Source organism: Aotus nancymaae, unplaced genomic scaffold (genome assembly GCF_030222135.1).
Source record: "Aotus nancymaae isolate 86718 unplaced genomic scaffold, 86718_ANA_hifiasm-v0.15.2.pri h1tg000072l, whole genome shotgun sequence".
Classification (NCBI taxonomy): Eukaryota; Metazoa; Chordata; class Mammalia; order Primates; family Aotidae; genus Aotus; species Aotus nancymaae.
This window is the reverse complement of record NW_026988487.1, coordinates 14851890-14859844: the sequence shown is the minus strand read 5'-3', so window position 1 is coordinate 14859844 and position 7955 is coordinate 14851890. Positions and strand designations below refer to the sequence as shown.

The 7955-nt window shown below is 42.8% G+C and overlaps 1 pseudogene; it reads left to right on the top strand.

Moving 5' to 3' along the window:
* The first annotated feature begins 723 nt into the window (after window positions 1-723).
* LOC110568051 (large ribosomal subunit protein eL33-like) lies at window positions 724-1074 on the top strand (annotated as a pseudogene).
* The last annotated feature ends 6881 nt before the right edge of the window (window positions 1075-7955 follow it).

Genomic DNA, 7955 nt, shown 5'->3' with positions numbered 1-7955 from the left:
GTCTTGATTACTGTAGCTTTATAGTAAGTCTTGAAGTTAAGGAATATCAGTCCTCTGACTTTGTCAGTCTTCTGACTTTGCCTTCTCCTTCGGTATTGTGTTGGCTATAGAATTACTTTGTTGATATCCATACGACCATTTGCTGGAATTTTGATTGAGATTGTGTTGCGTTCTATAGATCAAGTTGTGAAGAATTGACGTCTTGATAATATTGAGCTTTCCTACCCATGATCATTGAATATCTTCCTATTTATTTGGTTCTTCTCTGATTTTATAAAATTAGAGTTTTTGGTTTCCTCATAGATCTTGAACATATTTTGTTAGATTTATATAAAAATACAGGCTGGGTGTGGTGATTCACGCCTGTAGTCCCAGCACTTTGGGAGGCCAAGGCGGGTGGATTGCTTGAGGTTAGGCATTGGAGACCAGCCTGACCAACATGGCAAAATCCTGTCTCTACTAAAAGTATAAACAAACAAAAAAAATTAGCCAGGTGTGGTGGCGGGCACCTGTAATCCCAGGTACTCGGGTAGCTGAGGCAGGAGAATCACTTGATCCCAGGAGTTGAAGATTGTAGTGAGCTAAGATCACACCACTGCACTCCAGCCTGGGCGACAGAGCAAGACTCTGTCTCAAAAATAAAAGATGTATATCAAAATGTTTTCATTTAGGCTTTTCCTGCTATCTTGGATCATGCTGGGAACAAGACTTCTGAAAGGAAACATGTCTGGAAGGCTGTGGTCCAAGGCCATTTTTGCTGGCTATAAGCAGGGTCTCCAGAATCAAAGAGAGCACACAGCTTTTCTTAAAATTGAAGGTGTTTATACTCAAGATGAAACAGAATTCTATTTGGGCAAGAGATATGCTTATGTACACAAGGCAAAGAATAACATAATGACTCCGGGTGGCAAACCAAACAAAACCAGAGTAATCTGGGGAAAGGTAACTTGGGCCTACAGAAATAGTGGTGTGGTTCGTGCCAAATTCTGAAGCAATCTTCCTGCTAAGGCTATTGGACACAGAATTGGAGTGATGCTGTACCCTCACGCTGTACCCGTCAAGGATTTAAACTAATGAAAAGTCAATAAATAAAAGTAGATTTGTGCTCTTGTAAAAAAAAATTTCAGGCTGGGTACAGTGGCTCACGCCTGTAATCCCAGCACTTTGGGAGGCCAAGGCGGGTGGAGCACATGAGGTCAGCAGTTCGAGACCAGCCTGACCAACATGGAGAAACCCCATCTTTACTAAAAATACAAAATTAGCTGGGTGTGGTAGGTGCATGCCTGTAATCCCAGCTACTTGGGAGGCTGAGGCAGGAAAATTGCTTGAGCTTGGGAGGTGGAGGTTGCAGTGAGCTGAAATCATGCCAATGCACTCCAGCCTAGGCAACAAGATCGAAACTCCATGTCAGAAAAAAAAAATCATTTTGGAGGTGTCTAACGTAAATGAAATTGTGCTTGCTTTTAAATTCAAATTCCATGTGTCCATTACTGATATATAGGAAAACCACTGGCATTTTTTCAGAGACAATGTCACTATGTTGCCCAGGCTGGAATGCAGTGGCTATTCATAGGTGTGATCATGATGTACTGTAGCCTTTTTTTTTTTTTTTTTTTTTTGAGATGGTATCTCACTTGTTGCCCAGGCTGGAGTGCAGTGGTGCAATCTCGGCTCACTGCATCCTTCGCCTCCCAGGCTTAAGCAATTCTCCTGCTTCAGCCTCCCAAGAAACTGGGACCACATGCACGCCACCATATCCAGTTAATTTTTGTATATTTCGTAGAGATGGAGTTTTACCATATTGCTCAGGTTGATCTCAAACTCCTGGACTCAAGTGATCTGTGCTCCTCAGCCTCCCAAAGTGCTGGGATTACAGAGATGAGCCACTGCGTGGGGCCTATTGCAGCCTTGAACCCCTGGGCTCAAATGATCCTCCTGCCTCTGCCTCCCATGTAGCTGTGACTACAGGCTGGTGCCACTGCACCTGGCTGACTTTTGTATACTAACCTTGCATCCTGCAACTATAATCACTTGCTATAATTGCTTATTAGTTCCAAGTGGTTTTTTTTTTGTCATTTATTTCCAGTTTTCTATATATATAATCATGTCATCTGTGACAAAGATGATTTTATTTTGTCCTTCCCTTTACTATGTTTTTTTTTTTTTTTTTTTTAGACAGAGTCTCACTCTGTTGCCCAGGCTGGAGTGCAGTGGCATGATCTTGGCTCACTGCAACCTCCACCTCCTGGGTTCAAGCAATTCTTCTGCCTCAGCCTCCCAAGTAGCTGAGACTACAGGCATGCATCAACATGCTCGGCTAATTTTTGTATTTTTAGAAGAGATAGGGTTTTACCATATTGGCCAGGCTAGTCTCAAACTCCTGACCTCGTGATCCACCCACCTTGGCCTCCCTAAATGCTGGTATTACAGGCGTAAGCCACCTTGCCCAGCCCCTTTATTATGTTTTAATTAGGTTGTCTTTTTATTATGAGTTGTAAGATTCTTTAGATATTATAGATATAAATCCCTTTTAAGATATATGATTTGCATGGCCAGGTGCAGTGGCTCACGCCTGTAATCCCAGGACTTTGGGAGCCCGAGGCAGGCTGATCAGCTGAGGCCAGGAGTTCGAGACCAGCCTGGTTAACATGAGGAAACCCTATCTCTACTAAAGATACAAAAATTAGCTGGGTGTGGTAGTGCATGATTATAATTCCAGCTACTTAGGAGGCTGAGGCATGATAATCACTTGAACCGGGAAGTGGAGGTTGTAGTGAGCTGAGATTGCACCACTGCACTCCAGCCCGGGCGACAGGGTAAGACTCTGTATCAAAAAAAAAAAAAAAAGATATATGACTTGAAAATATTTTCTCCTATTTTGAGAGGTGTCTACTTTCTAGATGCCTTTCACTGAAGAACAAAAGTTTTTAATTTTGATGAAATTCACTAAAATTATTTTATTTTGCTGCTTTGTGCTTTTAGGTTCATATCTAAGAAGATTTTAACTAACTCAAGTTCCCAAAGACAAATTTCTATATTTTCCTCTAAGATTTTCTATTGTTTCAGCTTTACAGTTAGGTCTGTGGTCTATTTTGAGTTAATTTTTGTGGACAGTGCTGGGAAAGGGTCCAATTTTATTCTTTTATATATGGATATCTGGTTGTCCTAGAACTGTTCGTTGGAAAGACTTTTCTTTTCCCCATTGACTCATCTGGCTCTCTTGTTGAAAAGCAAGTGACCATAAATTCGAGAGTTCATTTCTCTACTCATAAGAACTGATCATACTTTTTTTTTTTTTTTTGAGACAGAGTCTCACTCTGTCACCCAGGCTGGAGTGCAGTGGCGCGATCTTAGCTCACTGCAACCTCCACCTCCCGGGTTCAAGTGATTCTCCTGCCTCAGCCTCCCAAGTAGCTGGAATTACAGGTGCCCACCACTATACCTAACTAATTTTTGTGTTTTTAGTAGACGAAGTTTCACCTTGTTGGCTGGGCTGGTCTTGAACTCTTGACCTCAGGTGATCTGCTTGCCTTGGGCTCCCAAAGTGTGGGATTACAGGAGTGAGCCACTGCACCTGGCCCATACTTATTTTTAAGAAGCAGCTCAGGAATCTTTCCAACTTCCCTTTCTTCCAGTTACGAACCGAGTTAGGGGCTCCTTATTTTCTGCCCCATGGCATCCAGTGCTTACCTTACTACAGCACTCCATTATCATGGCTTGGTTGCTGCTTATTGTCTACTTTCCTATGAAACTGCAAATTATTTGAGGGCAGGGATTTGCCTAGTCCACCTTTGAACCCTCCCAGTCTATCACAGGTCTAGTCATTGACAAAGTTTTTTTTTTTTTTTTTGAAAAAACAGTTTCACTCTGTTGCCCAGGTTGGAGTGCAGGGGCAACCTTGGCTCACTACAACCTCTGCCTCCTGGGATCAAGTGATTCTTGTGCCTCAGTCTCCCTAGTAGCTGGGATACAGGCACATGACACACACCTGGCTAATTTTTGTATTTTTTTGGTAGAGAAGGGGTCTTAACATGTTGGCCAGGCTGGTCTCGAACTCCTGACCTCAATCGATCTGCCCGCCTCTACTTCCCAAAGTGTTGGGATTATAGGTGTGAGCCACTGAGCCTGGCCCTCAGGTCTATTGAATTTAAAAATACATTTTAGACTGGGCTTGGTGGCTCATGCCTATAATGTCAGCACTTTGGGAGGCCAAGGTGGGCAGATGGCTTGAGTCTAGGAGTTCAAGACCAGCCTGGGCAATATGGTGAAATCCCATCTCTACAAAAAAATTAGCCAGGGTGGTGGCACATGGCTGTAGTCCCAGATACTCCCAGATAGGAAGCTAAGGTGGGAGGATTGCTTGGGCCCAGGAGGTTGAGGCTGCAGTGAACCGTGATTGTGCCACTGCACTCCAGCCTTGGACGACACAGTGAGATCTTATCTCAAAAAAAGGAAAAAAGCCAGGCGCCATGGCTCACACCTGTAATCCCAGCACTTTGGGAGGCCGAGTCGGGTGGATCACCTGAGGTCAGGAGTTCAAAACCAGCCTGACCAACAAGGTGAAACCCTGTCTCTTAAAAAAAAAAAAAATTATTATAATTTTAGAAAACTTTATACAAATATTTATTTGATACCAAATATTCAAGTAAGAATGCAATCTGTTATTATTTGTATGAGACAATATAGACCACTTCATGACAATCTTATAGAATTATAGGAATTGCTAATCAATTGATGTCAATAAACAATAATTTATTGAGGCCAGGCGAGACGGCTCTTGCCTGTAATCCCATCACTTTGGGAGGCTGAGGCAGGTGGATCGCCAAAGGTCAGGAGTTCGAGACTAGCCTGGCCAACATAGTGAAACCCTGTTTCTCCTAAAAATACAAAAAAATTAGCTGGACATGGTGACAAGTGCCCGTATCCCAGCTACTCAGGAGGCTGAGACAGGAGAATCACGTGAACCTGGGAGGCAGAGGTTGCAGTGAACTGAGATCATGCCATTTCATGCCAGCCTGGGCAACAAGACTGAGACTCCATCTCAAAAAATTAATAATAATTATTATTATAATTTATTGAACATTTACTATGTAAAGGTTGATGTGCGAGGTGCTGAATACACTACTGATTTTAAATTTATATAGCTGTACCTGCCATCAAGAAACTTACAGACTAAGTTAGAAAATAAGAGAATAATCCAGTGCAGCTGTGGTAAGAATAGGACAGTTTTTTATTTCCAGCCTTACCTTGACTCTCTCATTCATGGCTTCCTCTGCCTTGATTATTTGATCTTAAAGGAGGAAAATAAAATATCTAGGGGGTAAATCTGAAACACAACCACCTTCTCAGGGGGGTTCTCTGGAGTGGATATGTACTGTTTTGTTTGTTTGTTTGTTTTTTGAGACAGAGTCTCTCTCTGTCTCCCAAGCTGGAGTGCAGTGGCACAATCACGGCTCACTGCAACCTCCACCTCCCAAGTTCAAGCAATTCTTATGCCACAGCCTCCATAGTAGCTGAGATTACAGGCCTGCGCCACCACTCCCGGCTAATTCTTGTATTTCTTTCTTTCTTTCTTTCTGAGATGAGGTCTCACTCTGTCACCCAGGCTGGAGTGCAATAGCGTGATCTTAGCTCACTGCAAACTCCACCTTCCAGGTTCAAGTGATTCTTCCGCCTCAGTCTCCCAAGTAGCTGGGATTACAGGCACCCGCTACCATGCCCGGCTAATTTTTTTGTATTTTTAGTAGAAACAGGGTTTCACCATGTTGGGCAGGCTGGTTTTGAACTCCTGACGTCAAGTGATCCACACACCTTGGTCTCCCAAAGTTCTAGGATTACAGGCGTGAGCCACCGTGCCAGGCCTAATTTTTGTATTTTTAGTGGAGACAGGTTTTGCTGTGTTGCCCAGACTGGTCTCGAACTCCTAGACTCAAGCAATCCACCTGCCTCGGCCTCCCAAAGTGCTGAGATTATAGGCCTGAGCCACTGTGCCTGGCCATGAATGTTTTAAGCCACTATTTAATGTCACCTTGACCCAGACCTCTGGAGCAAGCTGAAATAAGACTAGAGCTTGTTTGGGTGAAGTTGTTTCACAGCATTTGCTTAAGCAGACACTAAATATTAAAATTTCCATCTTATCCACAAAATAGGATATTTGCAAATCATATATTGGATAATGAATTAATATTCTGAATATATGAAAAACTCTACAAGTCGACCAGGTGTGGTGGCTCATGCCTGTGTTTGCAGCACTTTGGAAGGCAGAGATGGGGGAATTGCTTGAGCCCAGGAGCTGGAGACCAGCCTGGGCAACGTGACAAAACCCCGTCTCTACAAAAAGTATAAAAATTAGCAGGGCATACTGTTGTGCACTTGCTGCCCCAGCTACTCAGGAGGCTGAGATGGGATGATCCCGTGAGCTCGGGCAGTTGATTGAGGCTGCAGGGAACCTTGATCATGCCACTGCACTCTAGCCCGGATGACAGAGCGAAACCCTGGCTCAAAAAAACAAAACAAAACAAAAAACGATGATGAGATAACATTTCACACCCATCAGTATGGCTATTACTAAAAAACAGAAAACAAGAAATGTTGGTGAGGTTACAGAAAAATTGGAACCCTCATGCATTACTGGTGGGAATGTAGAATGATATGAGACGATGGAAAATCGTATGGCAGAAAATTACCATATGGCCCAGCAATTATACTTTTAGGACCCAAAAGAATTGAAAGCAGGGTCTTGAAGAGATATCTGTACACCCATGCTCATAGCAGTATTATGCACAATAGCCAAAAGGTGGAAATGTAAATGTCCATGAACAGATAAACGAATAAACAAAATGTGGTGTATATATATATACAGAATATTATCCCGCCTTTAAACATAATGAAATTCTTTTCCTTCCTCGCTTCAGGCCCCCCATATGCAAGTAAGGAGTGAAATTCTGATATATGCTGCAATGTGGATGAACCTTGAAGACATTGTGCTAAGTAAACTAAGCTTGTTGGCTAGGAGCAATGGCTCACGCCTGTAATCCCAGCACTTTGGGAGGCTGAGGCAGACGGATCACTTGAGGCCAGGCGTTCAAGTTCAGCCTGGCCAATATGAAGAAACCCTGTCTCTACAGAAAAATACAAAAATTAACCAGGTCTGATGGCATGCACCTGTAATCCCCAGTTACTTGGAAGGCTGAGGCAGGAGAATTGCTTGAATCCTGGAGGCAGAGGTTGCAGTGAGCTGAGATTGTGCCACTGCACTCCAGCCTGGGCTTTCTTGAAAACAAAACAAAACAATACACACACACAACTTTAATGGCCTCCATTGCTCTAAAATGAAGTCTAAGCTTCCTTATATGACTCCAAGCAACTATGTGATTGTGCCCTTGCCTCTCCAATCACATCATATATCACTCCCCTCCTCACTCATTATCTTCGGCCACTGTGGTCGCTTTGTTTGTGCTACTGTCCGCTTTCCTGCTTGGAATACACTTCACTAGCGTTGCAGGTTTATTTTGTCTTGTCTTTTAGGTCTCAGCTCATGTCACTCACTCAAAGAGGCATCCCTTTAACACAGTAGTTCTCAGGTGGGGGCAATTTTGACCCCCAGAGATTTGGCAATGTCTAGAAAGATATTTGATAGTCCCAACTGTAGGGATTGTATGTTACTGGTATGTAGTGGTTAGAGGCCAGGGATGTTACTAAATATCCTGCAATACAGGGCAGCCCCTTGCAAGAAACAATTATCTAGCCCAGAATGTCAATAGTGCAGAGGTTGGGAAAGCCTACAAATAATATTTTAAATAACACCCTACTTAAAATGACTCTATTTAATTGCCTTGTTGATTTCTTTCACAGCGCTTACCACAATGTGAATTTATTTATTTTTTATTCATTAATTCTTTATTTGTTCCATTACAATGTAAGTTTCTAAGTTTCTCTTTTTTCTTTCTTTTTTT